The following is a 24,014-nucleotide window of genomic DNA, read 5'->3' on the forward strand; positions in this document are numbered from 1 at the left end:
ATTTTGAAATTTTTCCCTTGCACAAATGGGGGGTGGACCCTCAAAAAGGTGATTTAGGGGACATGGTCGGAACCACAAAAACTCGACAGGGTTGTGTTGGGGCACTTCTCCCGATACCAAATATGTGATTTTTTTCCGTGACACCCTGCATAACTGCATATTATGGCACTTTGAATGCGATTTTTATGCATTTTTGACCAATTTTGACGATAAAACGGCTCTTATGACCAGAGTATGGCCTGGAACCAACGGATTCTTGGACGTGTGTTAAACGAGGATATTTGAAGCCCAACTACGCAAAAACGGTGAAAAAATACTTGCACAACGCGATTTTATGCGCACTAATGGGTTTGTCAGCTATCCCCCACCACCAGAATTCAACAATGCATTATATATCCGATAATATTGATGCGACCTATCAAAATGGTATAAAATTTCGCGCTGAACTCTAAAATCGCAGGCATTTTTCATTTCCACCCCCGCATGATGGCGTTTTGCCCCCCAAACTGAATCCAACTATGATATTGAACACATTTTGCACTTTTCGCGTTGATGGTGACGATTTATGTGCACGCAATCAGAATGAATCTCATATTCGTTATTTGGGAATATTTTTGCTTCAAAATTTTTCATTCAACCCTCATATCCTCCCCTCCCATTTTAGGACTATGTTAGAACATAGATTTTAAAACATAGACATGACCCATCGAAATGATAAAAAATTTTGCGCTGAGCTCGAAAATTGCAATCATTTTTCATTTGCACCCTCTCGGTGGGGTTTTGCCCTCCATAAAGCAAACTATGAAATTGAACACTTACAAGATGAAAATGAGAAAAAAAAAGAAAAATAAAAACAACGAGAAAAAAAACAAACAAATGAGAAAATAGGAACAAAGCAAAAAATGGAACCACAGTGAAAGAAATAAGAAAAACGATTTAAAAAATACAAACAAAAAAATGGAACATAGTTTAAAAACTTTATTACACTGCTCTGAAGAAGCTAGATGTAATTCTTGCGAAATATTAGCAAATCTATTTTTGTAATCCGGCTTAATACCCGTTAATAAAGTTTTTAAACAAACAATGAGTGGCTGTATTAGTTTTAAAACTCTTAATTTCCAAAATATTAGCGAAAAAACGAAATGAAATGAGAAAAAAACAGAAAACTAAGAACGAGAAAAAAATACAAACAAATAAGGAAATTGGAACAAAACTGAAAGATGAAAAAAGTATAAATGAAAAGGAATGATATAAAATCAGAAAAAATAGAAAAATGAAAAATAAATACAAATCAAAGAATGGAACAACAATGAAAGATATAAAAAATGTAAATGAAAAAAAAAATGATGTGAAATGAGTAAAAACAAAAGTAGAAAAATGATTTAAAAAATACAAACAAAAAAATGGAACAACAATAAAAAATTCCAAAAATACAAACAGAAAAAATGAAATGAAATGAGAAAAAAAACAGAAAATTAAGAACAACGAGAGAAAAATACGAAAACATAAGAAAATTGGAACAAAAATGAAACATGAAAAAAAAACAAAAACATGCCCAGATAACGAATGTGAGAATCATTTGAATTATATAGGTACACATAAATCCTCATATATTGACGCGTAATATGCAAATGTTCAATTTCATAGTTAGCTTTATGGAGGGAGGGGGTTTAACTCCACCGAGGGGGTGAAAATGAAAAATGATTGCAATTTTCGAGCTCAGCGCAAAATTTTTTACCATTTCGATGGGTCATGTCTATGTTTTAAAATCTATGTTCTAACATAGTCCTAAAATGGGAGGGGAGGATATGAGGGTTGAATGAAAAATTTTGAAGCAAAAATATTCCCAAATAACGAATATGAGATTCATTCTGATTGCGTGCACATAAATCGTCACCATCAACGCGAAAAGTGCAAAATGTGTTCAATATCATAGTTAAAAAGCAAAATTTTCGACATTCTGGTAAAAAAGAAAGACTTTCGGTTCCGATCATTTTTTTTAAAAATGCGACTCTGGATTTTTCGCAAAAAAAAAAAAAAAGTTTTAGGCAAAAGCAGAACTTTTTCAGAATTATTGGCAAAAATGTGACGCTTTCAACAATTTCTAATGTAAAAGCAACTTTTGAATAATTTTTAGAAAAGTAGCGAAAATCTTTCGTAATTTTCAACTACATGAAATTTCTCACGTCAAATTAGTTGGTCGATTTTCTCACTTTTCAAACTCAGTGGGTTTGAATTTTGAAATTACCAACTGGCTGGTAAATCATTCAAGATAGGTTTGGCTACTTACTTCAGCAGAAACGTGAGAGAAAAAAAAGTTTTCACACAGGAATGAAGACACAATTCCAACGACAAGATAACATTTTCACAATGCCATTATGAAGCTCTGCACGTACATTATCTGCGGCTGCTTTACGAGATGATGTACATACGATGATTTCTGAATATCATCAGGGGCTATTGCCTCCAGGAATTAAAAACAAGATAATCCCCTGAACGAAAGGTTTAAGAATGACCATATTGCTTCCCCGAATGTTTCGTTGTCCCGATATTTACAATTTCCGAGCAAAGTTATACCTACACTAGGTGTAGTGTTTTGAAAAAAAAAAAAAAACAACTCAAAATCAACTCATTTTATTCCATCTTTTTACTTATTTAAAAAATCAAAACAAATACATATATCTATTAGAAAATAGAAAGTAGGTACTTTGTGCAGAGATGAACGTAGCTAGGTAGGTAGGTCGGTAGTAGGTAGAGGTACATACATTAACACATAAGTACAATAATATTACGCAAGTTGTTTTTCTAAAAAATTTCATAATGAACGAGGAAAATCTCGGATATTTTTAATACATATTAAACACATTGAATAAAAAGTTCACCAAGTTTAAAAATGATTAAATGATTCTATCTAGTTTTAAAGGAAAATCTATATATTTCAACTTTCAACATTCGCCCTAGTGTTTAAAAATATGTAAGTATGTCTGAGTACAAGTGCAATGTGCATGTCGTCGTATTTAAACATGCCAAAAATATGTTATGTAAAATTACACAATATTCCTTTCAGATTTCATGACTACAAATAATTCTAGAACATTCAACATAGGTACAAGTAAGATTGTACCTATCGTAAATGAAATGATAATTCCATTCATCCACCGTACTCCCATTTATACTTATATGTAAGTATCTAAAAATCAGTCGAATATTGTGTACACGAGTCACAAGCCTACCAACTTGACCTAGGAACTTACGAAACATTCTCAAACTATGGCTTGACCACAGCAAAACTATCCTTCAGCTTGGTTTGAAGGGTCATCACTTTTTGGAGAATATCACCGTTGATTCGTAACTGTTCATCCAGAGCAGTACCGCTGACATAAGTTTCCATCTTCGATTGATTTTTAATGAACATATCGTGGAGCTGCGGTAAATGGCTCAGAAATGTTTCAGCTTCCGTCGCACCAATATTATTTTTCGATTCGATTAATTCGATCTGCTCGATCAACGACTTCTGTTTCTTCGTCAGTAGGCCGAGATAATCAACTATAACTTGAGAACGTTCGGTTTGTTTAAAATGCTCATTTAATAAAGAACTCGTAGGAGGCACCATTGCCTGTGGTATTGTTTTACTCGGAGAAATGATTTCTTCCAGTTTCGCTTGAATTTTACGAACCTTTTGTTGAACGTTCAGCGATATTTCAACTTGATCTTGAAGCGAAGCGTCTTCCTCTTCCATCGAGGCGGTAATTTCACTCTGATTTGAGATGAATTCACCATGATACTTTTCTAGATGTTTAGATTGAACTTCAGCTTCTTTTTGGTTGAGATTATCAGATGATTCTAGCGCATCGATCATTTCGATGTAATATTTTTGTTTACGGAGCAACAAGGTGGACGCCGGTATTGGTGTTACAGGTTCAAGACGTGTCGAGATAACTCGTTCCAGCTGCGTTTGAGTTTTGCGAACTTTTTGTTCGACTTTCTTCGATGCTTCAACTTGTCTGGCAGATGCAGCGTCTGTAATAATCATCGAAGTTATCTCACTCTGGTTAGCGATGTATTCTTTATGAAACTGATTCAAATGCTTCGACTGAACTTTCGCTTGTTCTGGGTCAAGATCGTCGGTCGATCTGAGAGAATTGATCATATCGATGTGGAATTTCCGCTTGCGGATCAACTTGACTAACGTCGGTCTATCGCTTTCCTTGAAACTGCTATTGGTCGGTGTCGATGGGAGTGGCATTGTATTGCATTCAATAAACTTGTTGGCTCAGAAAATTCTCTCGAAATACACCGAAATCGGAGCGAAAAACAATCAACAAACTGTACGAATCTCGAATTTACGCAACGTTTTGTCGTAAAAACAGCCACGAAAATGAACTCAGCCAGGAAGTCAGGATAAAAACGATTAATCACTATGTCACGAGCAATAGCACGCAGCAGTGAATTATACATACACTGTAAGTGAAAAAATATATTAGGTATACAGCGAATAAAATACTCAATAACGAACAACAGAAACCCCTAACGAAGAGAATCGTAAACAGAGTTGCATTTGCACGTATCTGTATCTATTACTGCATTTATTAGACGAAACCGAATTGATAACGTCTTATTTCGAATACTTTTCTGTTCAAAACTAGTCCAAACGATTACTTATCGCATCAGTTCAGCTGCTGCGTTCGCGTTCTATCAAGCCCAGGTACGAGAAGGTAAGGTACCTCTACCTCTTCCATCCAAAACACCATATACACAGCAAGCACAACACACTATCATTGATGAGCAATGCCCATTCTTGTATATCTTTACATTACACACCTAGTCACCTACACAGCCTAATAAACGTAAACGTGTACCTACTTACGTAATTGTAATAAAATAAAACAGATGCAGGACGGGGTCAGGGGGACGAGTGAATAACATCTTGAAATCAAGAAGATTTCTGGTCAACTTTTGGCAACAAAATGAGAATTTATGCAAACGCTGATAAAAAAGCTAATTTTCGGCAAAAAGCAAAATTTTTGACATTCTGACAAAAAACTTGGACAATTTTTGAAAAAAATGCGACTCATCGGATTAACAATTTTGATAAAAGTGAGAGTTTTTGACAATAGAAATTTGTTAGTTCAAATTAAGTAGTTGGTTGGTTTTCTCAATTTTCAATTTGAGGGGGGTTGAATTTTGAAATTACCTACGGGCTGGTAGATTATTTTTAGATAGATAGGGCTGAAAAAAGGTTTAAAATTTCACAGGATCATCATAAATCAGTAGTTTTAGATGAAATATTCGCTATTCTGATCTCAATAACTCGTATATTTCCCTAATTAATTACACTAGTCATATCCTCAGTCAGAACCCCAGTCACATTAGTTCCGTTTCGTCGTCAGATTTATTCTGATAGTCATATCCCGAAATCTGACGACCTCAATTGTCAACCGGGTTATTATTGAGTACCTAATGTATCAATTTTCGAAACGGGGCCATTAAGTAAGTACATGTCAATAAACTGAAAAAAATTACATAGGAAAGTACCTTCAAAACAAAAAACCTAGTATGAAATAGGGTATGAAGGTAAGTGACTGGCCAATAGATAAACAGATGAAAAATTTTGTAATTTCCTTGAATTTTGGCTACAATTACCTCCGAACATAACGAGCAAGGGACGTGTAAATGAAATGAATAGCATACTACTTGAAATTTATGGATCGACTTTTATTTTGCACGACATGTACTTGTACTTCCAAATAACTACATATTATGTATCGATGAATGCACCTTCATTTGCAATCATTACAATAGGAAAAGATCGATATAGCGCGAAGAATAATAATTTCATTTACTCGTCATACCACAATGATACTGACCTAATTCAATTTTTAATAGGCCTACAATAAAATGCGAAACTTAGGACTAGGAATTTACAACTGATAAAAAAAATTCACCAGATTAACCAATTATTAATATAAAAAAATAAGTACCTAAACTAAAAAGTCTGATCAGAAATTTACTGATTGGAAGCTGAAGACTCTTCGATTAAATATTCAAATTTTCTTCTTCAAAAATTCTCAAAATGTAGGTACCTATGATTTGAAAGCAATGCATCGTTAACTTTTATCAAGTGATTTCATAAAACTTCTCCCATAAAAACATTCATACCATGATCGATAATTGCACACAAGTTTTTCAACTCGATTGCGGAAGTCTTTTTCTGAACAGAGACTATTTGGAGTTTCTGCAGCGATAAGTTGCTCGATCCTGGTTTGGTATGAAAGGAAGGACTTGTAAAGCTGTTCCATCTCACCGAGACGAGAAATGTGACGAGAAGAATTGTAACAATTTTCGATTTCTTTTGCCAAAGCGGCGCGTCTTTCATACAGCCATAATTTGAACTGGTCTTTATCGGACGAAGCGTTATTCTCAGTCGATGGTTTGATCGGATAGAAAATTTCTCTCAATTTGACTTGATATTTCCTCACTTTTAGAAGAACTTGATGCGAAAATTCAATCTGATCGTCGAACGAGGAGTCATCAATCAATGCGGCGATTTCGCTCTGATTCGAGATAAACTTTTCGTGATACTGGTTCAATTGTTCCGATTGAACTTCAGCTTGCTTCGGCTTAAGGTTCAGATCGTCGTCAATGGGTGCCATTAACAAATTGATCATTTTCACGTAAAATTTCCGTTTACGTAACAGAGAATCTAGATTAGAATCAGTAGCACTAGTAGCACGTTCATCTTTCACCTTTGCATCAGACTTAGTCGTCAAATCAGAGGTTTATCTTCACACCAGATGCAGTAGAAGTCGACGATATAGTGTAATCGGGAGAGCAAAATCGTAACAATATTTTTTCAAGATGGAGTACCTTCATCTGCACGAAATTTGCGATATTGCAGAATTTTTCTGAATAAGTATAACCGTAGCGAAACGAGCATTGGAAAGATTTCGTGAATTCTTTGTAAAGGTAAATGAGATGATTGTGAATCGCGGAAGCTTCTTCCGAACCTAATTTATTACCTTTTTTTAATATTGTCAATTCCACTTCGCCAAGTTTCGCGCATACGTTCTCCGCTGAAATATCATATGCCATAGTTCATGGTTCAAGTTCTCGGAACTCGTTCAAAAAAATCGAAAATTAAACGAAACTACACGTTCATCTTCAAACGCTACACACGTGATAACGATCTATACAGGAGGGCAAAAACAAAACTTGGGCAAACCTATTCAGTCAAAGGGAGAACAATGAGAACATGATAAAATTCTGGGAATGGGATGTAGTGTTCTGAGAAGAAACGAAACTAAAAACTCACACCGCTCCCCTCCCTACCCGAAAACTTCATACTTCATCATTAAGTCATTATCATTGCTGCGGCGCCATGATGACGCCTCGGGTCACTGCGACTCGACATACACCATGCAGGCTGATAAGAGCCAGATTCTGTTCCAACTTCCAAGAAACAATTCAATTACACGAAAATTTCACCCTGGCTACAAATTGCTGATGATAAGTCTCATTTCAACAGTCAACTAGACTCCTCAAAAAATAATTACATACCTAATCGATTTTTTTTTGCTACCACCTAATCAACCTAGGTACGCAGCGGGATACTTACATACCTAGAAAATGTTTATCAAAGATTCTGAAGCAGAAGCATTATTAGGTGATTCCATTATTACATGCAAAAAAAGTCTCATATTTTACCGTTAATTCTCAGTCATCGAATTCGATTCGAACCTTCGTATCATTATTCGTCGACCATGAAGAAAATAAGGAATCTTTCCATCGAGCTTGAATAGTGGGATGATATTTTCAACTACGAGTCTTTCAAGACCAAAAGGCCAAGGCCAAACGGGTGCTGAATTTTGAATTGAAATTATTTGCGAATAATTTTGAAAAATTCATTCAACAACATCAAAAATTGAAGTGGAAACTGATGCAAGTTGGAATAAATTGGATGCATGGTTCTTTCCGGAAAGCACACAGACACAGCAGATTTTTGGATTTTCCTGCGTAGAAAATTGCTGAATTCTATTTTAGCTTCATGGCATTCTAGACCTAAAAATTTTCTTGAGGCTCTTAACAGGCGTAAACATACCACACCTTTAAAAAAAGTAACTGCAATGACCAAAAACAGCTCGAAAAATTAACCGAAATGTAACAGAAAGTGACAAAATAGAAAAAATTGAAATGTTCGGTTTTTAATTTTGAAAAGTAAATCTAAAACTTTATAGATTTTTGGGCAACTTTTGGTAAAAAGCAAAATTTTTGACATTCTGGTAAAAAAGAAAGACTTTCGGTTTTAGTCATTTTTTTTTAAATGCGACTCTGGATTTTTCGCAAAAAAAAAAACAACAGTTTTAGGCAAAAAACAGAACTTTTAGAGAATCATAGGAAAAAATGTGACGCTTTTGGCTGTTTTTAACAATTTCTAATAAAAAAGCAACTTTTGAATAATTTTCAGAAATGAAGCGAAAATCGTTGGTAATTTTTAACTATGTATTGTACCTACTACCTAAGTACATGAAATTTCTCTCGTCAAATTAGTTGGTCGATTTTCTCACTTTTCAAACTGAGGGAATTTGAATTTTGAAATTACCAACTGGCTGGTAAATCATTTTAAAATAAGTTGAGCTACTTTCTTCGACAGAAACTTGAGGGGAAAAAAGTTTTCACATCACAGGAATGAAGAAGATTTATTCCAACAAACAAAATGAATATCAGAATATAATTTTCATGATGACATTATGAAGCTCTGCATGTACATTATCTGCGGCTGCTGCGCGATCAGAAATGCGCTAACACGCTGAAGCTACCAATATTACGAGATGTACGATGGTCTCTGAACATCAGCAGCAGCTATTGCCTCTAGGAATTTAAAAAAAGATAATCTCCTGAACGAAAGGTTTAAGAATGACAAATTGCTTCCCCGAATGCTTTGTTGTTTCGATATAATTTTCGAGCAAAGTGATACACCAGGTGTAGGTAGGTAACTAGGTATTTCATTCAGTTTTGAAGAAAAGAAAAAAAAACTCAAAATCAACTCATTTTATTCCACATTTTTACTCAGGTATTTAAAAAAAACAACAACAAATATATGTATGTATTAGAAAATAGAAAGTATAGGTAATTAATGCAGAGGTGAAGGTACATTAAAACATTCAATAATATCAAGTAAGTATATATTTTTCTAAAAAAATTCATAGTATGAACGAGGAAAATCTCGTGTATTTTTCACATTGAACAAATTGAATAAGAAATTCACCAAATTTAAAAATGATACGACCTATCTAGTTTCAAAGGAAAATCTACATTTCAACATTCGTTCTAGTCTTAAAAAATAAGTATGTAGTATGTCTGTGTACAATTATGTATAATACCTATTCGTGTATTTTTTCAGCAACTTTAATTAGACGAAATACAGTGAGCAAACAACGTACAGATGAAATGAATAGCATAAGTACTTAAAATCTACAGATCAACTTTCATTTTGCGCTATTTTCAAATACCTACTATTATATACCTATATTACGGTTACGCAAAGAACAACATTTATGCAAATGTCGTACGATTTAATTAAACATTCCAAAAATATGTTATGTAGACCTAAAATTACACATTCGTCCACGATACTTCCATAATTAAATATATTCATTATAATATCTAAAAGTCAATCGAATATTATGTACACATGCCCACCAACTTATTACAAAAATGTGGCATTAGGACGTTTTCTTATTCTTTCTTCGCGTTCTTCAAGACGGGATCGATAATTGCTAATATGTGATTGGATTTCATCGGATAGGGTTTGAATTCTTTTGAGATCATATGGAGATTCAGCGACAAGTTGTTTGAGCTTATTTTGATAAGAAATGAACCACGTCCAGAGCTTTTCAATAGATTGGAGGTCATCACGAGAAGGATAACTGTATCCTCTGATGTCACTTTTCAAAGCGGTAAGTCTTTCGAATAACCAATTCACATAATCAATTGAGTAGGGTAATTCCAGCTGAGCTCCGTTAGACGAAACATTCTCGGACGATGGCTTGACCACAGCAAAACTATCCTTCAGCTTGGTTTGAAGAGTCATCACTTTTAGAAGAATATCGCCGTTGATTTGTAACTGTTCATCGAGAGCAGGACCGTTGACATAAGTTTCGATCTTCGATTGATTTTTAACGAACGTATCGTGAAGCTGCGAAAGATGCGTATGCAATGTTTCAGCTTCCGTCGCACCAACATCATTTTTCGATTCGATTAATTCGATCTGCTCCATCAAAGATTTCTGTTTCTTCATTAGCGAGTCGAGATAATCAACTATAACTTGAGAACGTCCGGTTAGTGTAAAATGGTCATTTAATAAAGAATTTGTAGGAGGCACCATTGCCTGCGGAATTGTTTTACTCGGAGAAATGATCTCTTCCAGTTTTGCTTGGATTTTACGAACCTTTTGTTGAACGCTCAGCGAGATTTCAACTTGATCTTGAAGCGAAGCGTCTTCCATCGAGGCGGTAATTTCGCTCTGATTTGAGATGAATTCTCCATGATACTTTTTTAGATGTTTAGATTGAACTTCGGCTTCTTTTTGGTTGAGATTATCGGACGATTCTAGCGCATCGATCATTTCGATGTAATACTTTTGTTTTCGGAGCAACATGGTGGGCGCCGGTATTGGTGTTACGGATTCAAGTGTCGTCGAGATAACTCGTTCCAGCTGCGTTTGAATTTTGCGAACTTTTTGTTCGACTGCCTTCGATGACGCTTCAACTTGTCTGGCAGATTCAGTGTATTCAATAGTAATCGAAGCTATCTCGCTCTGGTTTGCGATGTATTCTTTATGAAACTGATTCAAATGCTTCGACTGAACTTTCGCTTGTTCTGGGTCGAGATCGCTGGTCGATGCGAGCGAATTGATCATCTTTATGTAGAATTGCTGCTTGCGGTTCAACTTGGTTAACAACGCCGGTTCATCGGTTACCTTCTTGTAACTGTACGTTGCGAAACCGGGTACTCCGGGTCCGGGTAAACCGTTAAGCATCATATTGCATTCAATGAACTTGTTGGCTCAGAAAATTCTCTCGAATTACACCCAAATTGGAGCGAATCACAATCAACAAACTGTACGAATCTCGAATTTACGCAATGTTTCGTCGCAAAAACAGCCACGAAAATAAACTCAGCCTGGATAAAAAATCCGATAAATCACTATGTCACGAACAAACAATAAGCACATAAAGCACAAGCACACCGAGCACACGATTTGATGGATTGAACCGAACTACGCACTACGGCACTACGCAGCAGTGAATTATCATACATACAGAGGACAGACAGACAGACAGACCAACTGATACACATACACTGTAGTCTGTAAGAAAAATATGTAAAATCTAACACGAGCAAGAATTCTGCTGAACAGACATAAAAGTTAGATAAAATTGTAAGCTGAGCTGACTACTGCTGACGTCATGACGTGGACTGACCGAGACCGAAGACCGACTGAGGAGTGAGGACTAGTACTAAAAGTACTGAACCACACCACCACACCAAACCAGTCAAACCGGAATTCTCGGAAATCGAAACTCAACGCCGACCGGCTGACGAGGCTGACGTCATGTGATACGATTGAGTAAAAATTTCGTATGTTTACATCTGCCATGATAGTCCAGGAAAATTAGATGAAAAAAAAGGGTCATTGGGAAAAGTGAGGTAGAAAGCTGAATTTTGGTATACAGGTCCATTTTTTGGTGCTGAACACGAATCCGATGAGTCCCCGGTCGTCCCTGGTGAGCTTTCTCCCCTATTGTGGATCTAAGCCCCCAAAACCAGTTTTTTGCAATTTTCTCCCCCGCATTGCATTTTAGCGAAAAATGAGGTTAAACACAAGAATCTACGTCAAATTTCCGATCTAGTGACATATCAACTTTTCTTCTACCCTCAAGGGGGTTGGAACCACAACCATTCAAAAAAGGGGGGTTCCCTGAAAAATACAAAACGTCTATAGGCGCCTAAGAGGGGTGAAATGGTCCCCGACAGCGTTCGAGTTGATATTAGCATGAAAAGTGGGTACCATAGAGAAACCTCCGCGAAAAAAATTTTAGATCCACACCCCCTCCCCTTTTTGCGGAACCCTCCTTTTTTGAAATTTCAGTATCACTTTCCTCAGCCCCATTTCAACCGATTTTGAAAATTTTTCTGGAGGTTATGTATATGCTCGATAGGTAACCTCACAAAAATTTTCAACCCCCTCCCCTCATATTTACCCCCCAAAATTGCGTTTTTTTCATTTTTTTATGCCTATTAACAATCAAGATTGCGAGGTAAAATTTTGTAAACACGTTTTTTGGATGTATTTTTGGCCCCTAAACATCATATACTATATTAGAAATGTTTGCTTTGGTGCGCCGTGGTGAAAACTTGAAGTAATGTATCGTAGGGGGGTGGGGGGTGAAATGGCAATTTTGATAAAAACAACTATCAATGAGTAGGGTATCGTTTTCATATGATTCGATACCGCTGAGCACGAATACGACCTCCGATTTTTTGCTACACTCACCTACCCCTCTCCAGAGCCCCTCAGCCCCCTAAATTTTCACGATTTTCGAAATAAAGTTATTTTGGTGATGTTGGTTTCATTGCTATGGGAAAATTACATAAGTTCATTGTTATTGTACATAAAATTTCTCGTAGAATGAGCTACAGCACATGGCTCTCCCTCGAGGGGGGTGGACCCTTCAATTTTTTTCCATGCAGAAAACGTAACAATCTGTATGTGTACTGGACTGTATAGGTATGCGGAGCATATGTGGCATAATAATTATTCATGATAACTGTAACTTGAGTATGTATGAGTATGTATTTTATAATTCATTGACTACCTACATAAAAAAATCACAAGAAAAAAATATGGTAACGAAATACTTATAAAAAAAAGTAAAGAATGTTAATTTGTGATTCACTTAATCGTCATCATCACTAATGTCATCATCTGTGGTATAACTTCCGTCGCTGGAATAGTTGTAATCGTCATTTTCTTTCGAAAATCGTGAAAAATGAGGTGGCTGAGGGACTCTGGAGAGGGGTAGGTAATTGTAGCAGAAAATCTGAGGTCATATTCGTGCTCAGCGGTATCGAATCATATGAAAACGACACCAACATCATCAAAATAACTACATTTCGGAAATCGTGAAAATTGAGGGGGCTGAGGGGCTCTGGAGAGGGGTAGGTGAGTGTGGCAAAAAATCGGAGGTCGTATTCGTGCTCAGCGGTGTCGAATCCTATGAAAACGACAACAACATCATCAAAATAACTATATTTCGAAAATCGTGAAAATTGAGGGGGCTGAGGGGCTCTGGAGAGGGGTAGGTGAGTGTAGCAAAAAATCTGAGGTCATATTCGTGCTCAGCGGTATCGAATCATATGAAAACGATACCCTACTCATTGATAGTTGTTTTTTTCAAAATTGCCATTTCACCCCCCACCCCCCTACGATACATTACTTCAAGTTTTCACCACGGCGCACCAAAGCAAACATTTCTAATATAGTATATGATGTTTAGGGGCCAAAAATACATCCAAAAAACGTGTTTACAAAATTTTACCTCGCAATCTTGATTGTTAATAGGCATAAAAAAATGAAAAAAACGCCATTTTGGGGGGTAAATATGAGGGGAGGGGGTTGAAAATTTTTGTGAGGTTACCTATCGAGCATATACATAACCTCCAGAAAAATTTTCAAAATCGGTTGAAATGGGGCTGAGGAAAGTGATACTGAAATTTCAAAAAAGGAGGGTTCCGCAAAAAGGGGAGGGGGTGTGGATCTAAAATTTTTTTCGCGGAGGTTTCTCTATGGTACCCACTTTTCATGCTAATATCAACTCGAACGCTGTCGGGGACCATTTCACCCCTCTTAGGCGCCTATAGACGTTTTGTATTTTTCAGGGAACCCCCCTTTTTTGAATGGTTGTGGTTCCAACCCCCTTGAGGGTAGAAGAAAAGTTGATATGTCACTAGATCGGAAATTTGACGTAGATTCTTGTGTTTAACCTCATTTTTCGCTAAAATGCAATGCGGGGGAGAAAATTGCAAAAAACTGGTTTTGGGGGGCTTAGATCCACAATAGGGGAGAAAGCTCACCAGGGACGACCGGGGACTCATCGGATTCGTGTTCAGCACCAAAAACTGGACCTGTATACCAAAATTCAGCTTTCTACCTCACTTTTCCCAATGGAATGTTATTTTTCCTGGACTATGAATGATCAGAAAATTTCCATCTTCACTGTTTCGAGATGAATTCCGCTATTTGCACTTCATGGCTATTGAAGTGTAGTTTTTTGTTTTGTTTTTTTTTTAAATTTTTACTCCAATACAACGGTTTAATTTCTCATTCCTCTCTCTGGGAGTTGGAATTTCATCCAATTTCATTTCAATCAACTTTCTTGACGATTTTATATTTTCCTGGAAATTTTCTTTCGTGTTTGCAAGTTTGGCTGAAGCATACTTTCATTCAACAAACTTGATGTTATGTTACCTTATTCTTTCAAAGCTAGTCAAATTTTCTTACCAGCTGCGTTGTGATCACAGATCGAGATCGTGATGACAGAATATCTGAACTCTGAAGAACTTCTAATTTTTTCGGTTCAGTGAAAAAGTTGGAATTATTTTGTTAGATTACAGACTACAGTAGATACTTGTTAGTTGTTCTTATTCGATGAGGAATCTAATTTGCTGTAACATATCTCTATTCGTGATAGCGAAGAAGGAACAATTTCTGGAGGAACAAAAATTACAAAATTCGCAAGTGTCGAAAAAATGGGTGTATAGTCTGCACTCCAAGGAAAGTCTTAAACTATACAACCTTCTGGAAATGGTTAATTTGACGAGTAAAACCTTTCTGAAATTTTACATGTTCATTAATATTTTTTCATTATCATTCATTTTTGGGATGTAAAATCGATTTCTCTAACTTCAAAATTTTCTAAAGTAACTTTTTTGAAATTTCAATCTTGAAAAAAACACATAAACAAATTGGGACCGCAGTGAACCGACGGCAAAAATTAAATGCTTTTGAAAATTGAAAATTTAAGGAGTAGCTAAAATAACTTCATGTTCATGACAAATCAATTTTTTTGATTTTTTCATTCACGATTCCGCAAAATGATGATTTATAAAATTTTTTTCAAAAATAATCCCAGGAGAAAATTTTGGATTTGAATTTTGGCAGAAAAATATTTTGATCATACGAGCCAACGTCGGTCGAAAGGGTCGAAAAGATGGTATAATTATCCATTTAATTTTCACCCTATTTGCAACGTTTTTTCTAAAACTGGGGAAACCGAAAATTCGCTAAAGGCTCTAGAACGTTTCGAAAGTTCGAAACCGTCATCAATCAACATGACGAAAATAGGATATAAACTAAATTTCAGCTTTCTAAGTCAATTCGCTGAAATTTAAATTTTTTAAAATTTTAGTCCAAATTTGAATTTTTAAAAAATTTGCAAAAAGTCGAAAAATGAATTTTGGTATTCAAAGTATTTTTTTTTTCAATCTACGAGTAGATTGTTTTTTTTATATAAAATTCCCTCAACAGAGATTTTTAGCATTAAAGCTTTCTCAATATTAACGCCCATGAAGACAATTTCTTTAGACAAATTAATGTAAAAGTGATTTCGACAACCAGACTAAATTCTTTAGGGCATATTGCACCATCATAGTAACTTTCAAACTTTCGAAATAAGATAGCTCCTAATAATATCTTTGAAGATAATTCGAAATTCTGAAAAATGGATAGAAGGAAATTCTCACTTGAACATGATATTAAAATTAGAGTGGTATAATTTCTCATCAGGTTGTTTGCAGGTCAGTCTCGACTCTCGATACTTGTATTAATTACTACATACAACACCAGACCTTCAGGCTAACTGCTGCACAATTCGATTCATAAAAAAAAAACAAAAAACACAATACCATCATTAGCATAACTCATTTTATTTGATTACCACATGCTTGAACTGATTATTTTTTTAAAAACTAAATAACAAATAGGTACAAATTACAATAAGGAAAGTAGGTAAATGAGAAGAGAAAAGATTAACATACGCAGGAGAATTTCCACAAACTACACTGGACATAATTCTAATTTTTATATTGCACTACATCTGAATAAACTATCAAAATTCATACTCAGTTTTATAAGAAAAATTATTAGGGTAATAGGATACAATGTTACTACATAGTACATAAGTACAACTAACATACGAAAAAAATCTCAAGATTTCGTTTCATTTCATATCATTTACAAATGCTCAGATATTTACCAATAAATTATGCGCAACATGTATAGGTATCTAAACGTACGATTTAATTGTATATAGGTACCTAGTTTAGATAATTACGTTATTGTTCCCTGATATCGAATTTTAAATCGAATTTCAACTAAGTACAATTATTTTCCTTACGATATTTTTTTACATAACATCATGATTAGCGCAAGAGGTGCTCGTATTTGGAAAAACAAAAAAAAAGCAAGTAAACTATAAGTATAGATAGACCTAAGATGAACCACAACGCCGACACGAATGACCAATTCGTCCTCTGCTGGTATGGATGCGAGTGGAGTATAGCATGGCCTGCGTTAGTATATTTCTGGCACAACAAACGATAATCTCTAATCGCAAATTCAACTTTAGCGGAAATTAGATTTAGTCTTCTTAGATCATACGGTGATTCTGCAACAAGTGGTTCAATTTTTTTTTGATACGAAATCAACCATTCGTTGAGTTTCTCGATCTCGCTGAGATTGCAACGACCGCCGGCTTCAATATTCGCATATATTTCATACTCTAAAGCGACGTATTTTTCGAATAACCAATTCAAATAATTATACGATTTTGACAAATGCTTATTTGACGAAGAACTCGTCGAAGCCGATGGTGTGGTTTTAGTTGGCGAGATGATTTCTTTCAGCTTCACTTGACTTTGGCGCACTTGCAGTTGCACATTTTGCGAAATATCAAATTGCTCATCGTACGACTCTTGTCATTTTCAATCAACGAGATGATCTGGCTCTGATTTGAAATGAATTTCTCGTAATATTGGTCTAGATGTTTAATCTGAACCTCCGCTTCTTTCCGGTTGAGATCATCACCTGGTTCTGACGCAGCATCGATCATTTCCCTGTAATATTTCTGCTTGCGGAATAACTTGGGTAAATCGATTTCGGTTATCTTGGTACTAGATTCCATCGACGATATTGTGAACACCGGTGAGAAAAACTGAGTCAATATTTTTTCTAAATGAACTACCTTGTTTTGCACGAAAATTGCGACCATAGCATCTTTATATGTATACGACTTAAACGAGTCCTGACACACGTCATTCTCTGCCACTAATAAATCTTGGTAAACGTTAAGGAGTTCGTCATGAAGTTTGCTAGCTTCTTCCTCGTTCATTGAATTTCTTCGGTCCAATATAGTTGATCCTAAATCGGTGAGATTACGTAACGCATCACTCTGATTCATCTTCGCAGTTACCGAAAATTACCTTACGAACCGGAATGAAAATCGCCGCACAAAGTTCTCTATTAAAACTGTCGTCGTAACACCCAAAATAATCACGAAAATGAAAAAAGAAGTAGTTACTATACTTGATTGAACTTGACACAGAATAATATGTATAGGTATAAATAAAATTGAAACGAATCGAATAATTCAAATATTAACTACAGCGAATAAAATACTCAATAACAATCAACAGAAACCCCTAACGAAGAGAATCGCGTAAACCGAGTTGCATTTGCGCGTACTATCTATTACTGAATTTATTAGACGAAACCGAATTGATAACTTATTTCGAATCCTTTTCTGTTCAAACTAGTTCAAACGATTACTTATCGCATCAGTTCAGCTGCTGCGTTTGCGTTCTATCGAGCCCAGGTAGGTAGAGGTACCTCTACCTCTTCCATCCATCATGCCTCACACCATACGCAGCAAGGCAAGCACAACACTATCATATTGATGAGCAATCAGTGCCCATTCTTGTGTATACCTGGTATATCTGTCTGTACACACGTAGATACACATCCTAAACGTAAACGTGCGTACTTGTAGTATGTATTATGTACTTAATTGTAATAAGATTTTTGGCAACACAATGAGCATTTTTGCAAACTCAGATTTAAAAAAAAAAATTTTCGGCGAAAAGCAAAATTTTTGACATTTTGACAAAAAACTTGGCAATGCTTTTAGCAATTTTTGAAAAAAGAGCAACTTTTGAATAATTTAAAAAAAAGCGAAAATCTCTGGTAATTTTCCTAACTTTGAAAAATTTATTAGTTCAAATTAGTTCGTTGGTTTTTTCAATTTCCAATCTGATGGGGGTTGAATTTTGAAATTACCAACTGGCTGGTAGATAATTTTTAAATAGGTTAGGGCTGAAAAAAGGTTCAAATTTCACAGGAATAAAGACGATTTCTTCAAACAAACAAAATGAATACGTAAACAATTTCAACGACAAGATAAAATTTTCACGATGAGGATTGAGGCGATGGAGCTCTGCACGTACAGTATCTGTGGCTGCTGCGTGAACAAAAAATGCGCTAAGCTATCAATATTACGAACTGACGAACGATGATCTTCGAATTTCCATGCAAATTAATACACTAGGTAGGTATTTCATTCAGTTAAAAAAAAACTCAAAATGATCGATCGATTATACAACTCATTTTATTCCATATTATTTACTGATTTAAAAAAACAAATTCTACAAAATTTCATAATGGACGAGGAAAGTAGGTACCTTATATTCTTCACATTAAAGTTGAACACATTGAATAATAAATTCACCAAATTTAAAAATGATAAGACGATTTCATCTAGTTTCGAAGTAGAATGTACATTTCAACATACACCTTCGTCTTAAAAACTATGTATTGTCTATGTAAATGTACTCGTGTATTTTTTCAACAACTTTAATCAAACGAAATGTTACAGCGAGCAAAGGACGTATAGATGAAATGAATAGCATACTGGAAATTTATAGATCGACTTTCATTTTGCACTATTTCCAAATTCAAAGACTAACTATACTAATCATACCTTACGAAGGGCGAAACCAAGTGAAGACAATCTCAAACGCGGTTTTTCTCTCTTTCAAGCTGTTGTTCTCGTTCAACCCTCCATCGACAACAGGTAACGTATCCATAAGCATTAGAGGAAATATCACGAATTTTTTTGAGATCATATGGAGATTCAGCGACAAGTTGTTTCAGCTCATTTTGGTATGAAACGAACCACGTCCAGTACTCTTCCATAGAAGGAAGAACAGAAGACGGCATACATTTACGATAAACTATTTCTTTCATATCTTTTTCCAAATCGGTGAGTCTATCGAATAACCAATTCACATAATGAACCGAGTCGGACAATTTGAGCTGAGCACAATCAGTCGAAACATTCTCAGACGGTGGCTTGACTAGAGAAAAAATATCCTTCAGCTTGGTTTGAAGAGTCATCACTTTTTGGAGAACATCGCCGTTGATTAGTAACTGTTCATCGAGAGCTGGACCACTGACATAAGTTTCGATCTTCGATTGATTTCCAACAAATGCGTCGTGAAGCTGCGAAAGATGACTATGCAATGTTTCAGCTTCCGTCGTACTTAGATCATTTTTCGATTCGATTAATTCGATCTGCTCGATCAAAGATATCTGTTTCTTCGTCAGTGAGTCGAGAAAATCAACGATGACCCGAGGACGTTCGGTTTGATTGAAATGCTCATTCACCAACGAACTCGTTGACGGAAATGGCGGCGCCGGTGGAATGGTTTTCATCGCCGAAATTTCTTTCAATTCTGCTGGAATTTTACGTACATTTTGTTGTACTTTCTGCGAGATTTCAACTCGCCCATCGAACGAGGCGTCTTTGACAACGATGACACGACGACGTTCGGTTTGATTGAAATGCTCAGGCGGCAATGGCGGCGCCGGTGGAATAGTTTTCATCGATGAAATTTCTTTTACTTTCGCTTGCTGTTGAACTTTCTGCGAGATTTCAACTTGCCCATCGAACAAGGCGTCTTTGGGAACGATGACGCGACGACGTTCGGTTTGATTGAAATGCTCAGGCGGCAATGGCGGCGCCGGTGGAATGGTTTTCATCGCTGAAATTTCTTTTAATTTCGCTTGGATTTTACACACTTTCTGTTGTACTTTCTGCGAGATTTCAACTTGATCATACGAGGCGTCTCCAATTAATGCGATGAGTTCGCTCTGATTCACGATGAATTTTTCCTCAAACTGGCTCAGTTGTTCGGACTGAACTTTCGCATCTTTTTGATTGAGATTATCAGACGATTCTAGCGCATCGATCATTTTGATATAATATTTCTGTTTTTGAAGCAACGAGTTGGACGCCGGTATTGGTATTGAAGTATCAATCGGCGAGATACTTTGTTCCAGCTGCGTTTGAATTTTGCGTACTTTTTGTTCGACTTTTTGCGATATTTCAACTTGTTCGGCAAATGAAGCGTCTTCAATTATCGAAGTTATCTCGCTCTGGTTGGAGATGAATTCTTTATGAAACTGGTCCAAATGCTTCGACTGAACTTTCGTTTGTTCTGGGTTAAGATCGTTGGTCGGGTCGACTGGTTCGAGCGAATCGATCATCTCGATGTAGAATGTCTGCTTGCGGAATAACGCGGGTAAAGAAGATGTAGCAGCGTGTTCATCGTTTACCTTGAAATCGAACGGTATTGACGAAATCGTGTATTCTGGAGTGAAAAACTGTAGTAATTTTTGTTCCAACTGGAATGCTTTTTTCCGTAAGAAATTCGCGCAAGCAAATTTATGGTGTGGGTGACTAAAATTATCAAATGCATATCCATTAAAACTCCCAAGGAAACTTTCGAGGAATTCGTAGTAACAGGAAATTAGGCTGATGTGAAATGAGCAAGCGTCTTTCGAACTCATCTTATTTCCTCGTTTCAATATCTCAAATTCCAATCTTAAAAGAATTTTTGACAGCACGTCTGGCGATTTGTATTGTTGTGACATTGTATTTGCATTCAATGAACTCGTTTGCTCCGAAAACTCTAAATACGCCGAAACTAGAGCGAATCACAATCAACAAACTGTACGAAATCTTGAATTTACACAATTTTTTGTCGCAATTTCGCAAAACACTGAAACAGCTACGAAAAGGAGTTCAAACCGAATAAAAACGATCAATCACGATGTCACGAGCTACACTGAGAATGCGCGAACAAAGAGATTGGAGATCCAAAAAATGACACGATACACCATACAGACGTCGCAATCGCAATCTTGCTTCACTATTCGCTTTACAGGCTTCCTCCTTCTACTACCCGCAGACTCTACATTTTATCAACATTGTCTTGAACGAACACACACCACAGCAGAGTCGGGACGAATCATGAAATTGAAAATTCAATTCGAATTGCGATTCTCGAATCATTTTAGAAATTTTCGATTCAATTCAATTCTCATATCATGTATTTTTGTTTTTTTTTCAATTTTTATCGAATAGCCAAAGAATTGAATTGAATCACGAATAAACAAAAGCGATTCGGATTCAAAATTCGAATTTCCAGTGATTTGTTCCAACTCTGCCTGCACCACACACATCGGAATTTGCGAATTATAATATGTACCTGAATAACTAAATAATTTTGCTTCAACCAGTGGAAAGGAGAAAACCATGAAAAAACATTCAGGTGCCTACTTGATTGAGAAAATCTTTCGGTGAGGTAACTTGAATTAAATTAGGTAGTGATCAGGATGTGTTCCAGGTAGATACTTATCTAATTTTTAAAATCTTATCATCCAATTTTCAAAAAAATAAAAAATAAAACAGGACAACTGGCATAAAAATTACTGAAAATCACATACACTCAATAAAATTTCAGTAAAACTTGAGAAAATTTCAACGAAAAATTCGATAAATACGATAATTTAAAATTAAAAACCCACTCTCAATATTTCAATTATTACATACCAAAATAAACTACCAACGAGAAAATCATGTAAGATTACAAACTCGAAAATAGTAACTTTCCAATTAGATTTGTTTGCTTACAATTAGGTAAGGTATAACCAAAATGAGATAGTTTTCTTACCGTGTCTGAAATGATTGTATGTACATTTACTCGGTCTACTGTAGTGGAAATTTACGAACGTTGGCTACGAATTGCTCGAAAGATGCTCAGAGGTCCGAGGAAATATGCGAATACCTGGAATAGAATAAGTAATCAAGAAATATTACTCCTATTATTGCTTTGGTCTACCATCTACATATATTGATTCTTAAATATACCTCTATCTCAACTTCGAAATTCTTTGCTTTCGGTATTTCCACTTTCTTTCGATGATTTTCTACTATCGTGAAGTTGAAATTGTCTTGATTTTTCCTTATTCATCGTTATCGTACAAGTTTCTAGCGTTTTCAATATTTATTCTCCTCCTTCTAAAATTTTCTAAAATGATCTCTGAAAACGATGACAAATGTTCTCTTCATTCAGCTTTCAGACTTTCAGCTACTAAAAATTCCAAATTCTTTGAATTGAATACTCACTGGGGCGGCGGCGGTATTATTAAGTATTACGGTTCCAGGACATTTTGAAATAAACTCAGAAGATACAGAGACTCCTTGTGTAGCGTGGAGTGCGAAGACCAGGGGGCGTTATCATTGACATCTTTCAAATTACGAGTAATTTAGACATCAGCACAGCGTATTGATCAGTCGGCATCTCTGTCAAGCGAATACACTGAACTTCCACTGGGACAATCAGTTGCATTAATCATCATCATTGAAAAGCTAAAAACAAAAAATTTTCGATGAAATGAAAAATTTAATCATGTCAAGATATGAAGAAACGCAAGCCTTACATATGTACAATGTAGCTCGATGTGAACTGAGTGATTTTTATATTACCTATAACATGAACATTCACTCGATCGATTTAAAGCCTTCCTTCATGGTTAATTATTACCGACTTCATAGAGGAGCGTTCTTGAATCTTAAGGAGAAAAATAAAATTGGAAAATATAGGTGCTGATAGAAAAGCTATTACCTAAAGTAAATCTGTCAGGGTTGAATAAAATTTTGAGCACTGAACACATCGTGTAATTACTTCGTATACCTAAGGTTACTTACAAGTAGCTAAATCACAGCGATCAAGGTATGGTGTAGGACTGAGTATATTCTGCTTCGGTGCTTTCGGTAGTCGGCACAATTCAACATGATCTTTTTCGACTCTTCCTTTAAAAAAACACCAAATGAAATCAATACAAAAAACAAAATATTCAACAGCTGGAGAACTTGGAGAAGACAAATAATATAATAATAACAAAACTAGACACTATGATCGACTTACTCGATTTCCAAATTTCATTGTAAGCTTATGTAGAATGAGACGATTTCAAATTCAATCAATAACAATATTAGGAATCTCAGGAACACAATTCACAAAATGGAAAAGAACCAGAATGAACAAAATTAGGCTATTTCAATTTGTTCTTCAGTCAAATTGGATCTGATTCTAAACAGTATCAGTATCAGTTATCAACATTTTTAGCGCATGCGCAAGCGAGCATATTGTACAACCGCTTATCTCCAGCTTTTTCATTTCCTGATTGAATTTGAATTGAATCCATTCCATAGCGACGCCGACGTCGTGTTTTCTTTTCGATCAATTTAATTTAATTTCTTTCTTTTCTTTAGTGCGAATAGTTTTCTATTTTCGTAATGCAAAAGCAATAAGATAAGTATGGGTAAGTTTTCAATTTCAATTTTGCATTTTGCAACAACAACAAGCCATGTAACATCGTAGGTTCTGAAATTCGGTTTATCGCTTTATGATGTAATATTATTCAATATTCAAAATTATTCAATAAATCTCAATATGAAATTCATTTTTCACAAAATCTAATCGCATCGAGTGAGTCATTTTAAATAATTTTCATGTACTTATAGGTACCTTTTATTACTCAATTTTCATTC

At 35.6% G+C, this 24,014-nt stretch overlaps 1 long non-coding RNA gene across 1 annotated transcript in view; it reads right to left on the reverse strand.

The window, feature by feature from the left end:
• LOC135842158 (uncharacterized) overlaps positions 1 to 23,546 on the reverse strand; it is a 58,235-nt gene extending 34,689 nt beyond the window's left edge. The window contains exons 1-6 of the long non-coding RNA XR_010558075.1: positions 23,389 to 23,546; positions 23,169 to 23,273; positions 22,947 to 23,031; positions 22,587 to 22,829; positions 22,329 to 22,500; positions 22,132 to 22,245 (exon numbers count right to left, since the gene is read on the reverse strand). This is a non-coding gene — a long non-coding RNA (uncharacterized LOC135842158). The remainder of the gene's footprint in view (positions 1 to 22,131; positions 22,246 to 22,328; positions 22,501 to 22,586; positions 22,830 to 22,946; positions 23,032 to 23,168; positions 23,274 to 23,388) is intronic.
• Between the last annotated feature and the right edge of the window lie 468 nt (positions 23,547 to 24,014).

This window comes from Planococcus citri, chromosome 1 (assembly GCF_950023065.1).
Source record: "Planococcus citri chromosome 1, ihPlaCitr1.1, whole genome shotgun sequence".
In the NCBI taxonomy this organism is placed as follows: Eukaryota; Metazoa; Arthropoda; class Insecta; order Hemiptera; family Pseudococcidae; genus Planococcus; species Planococcus citri.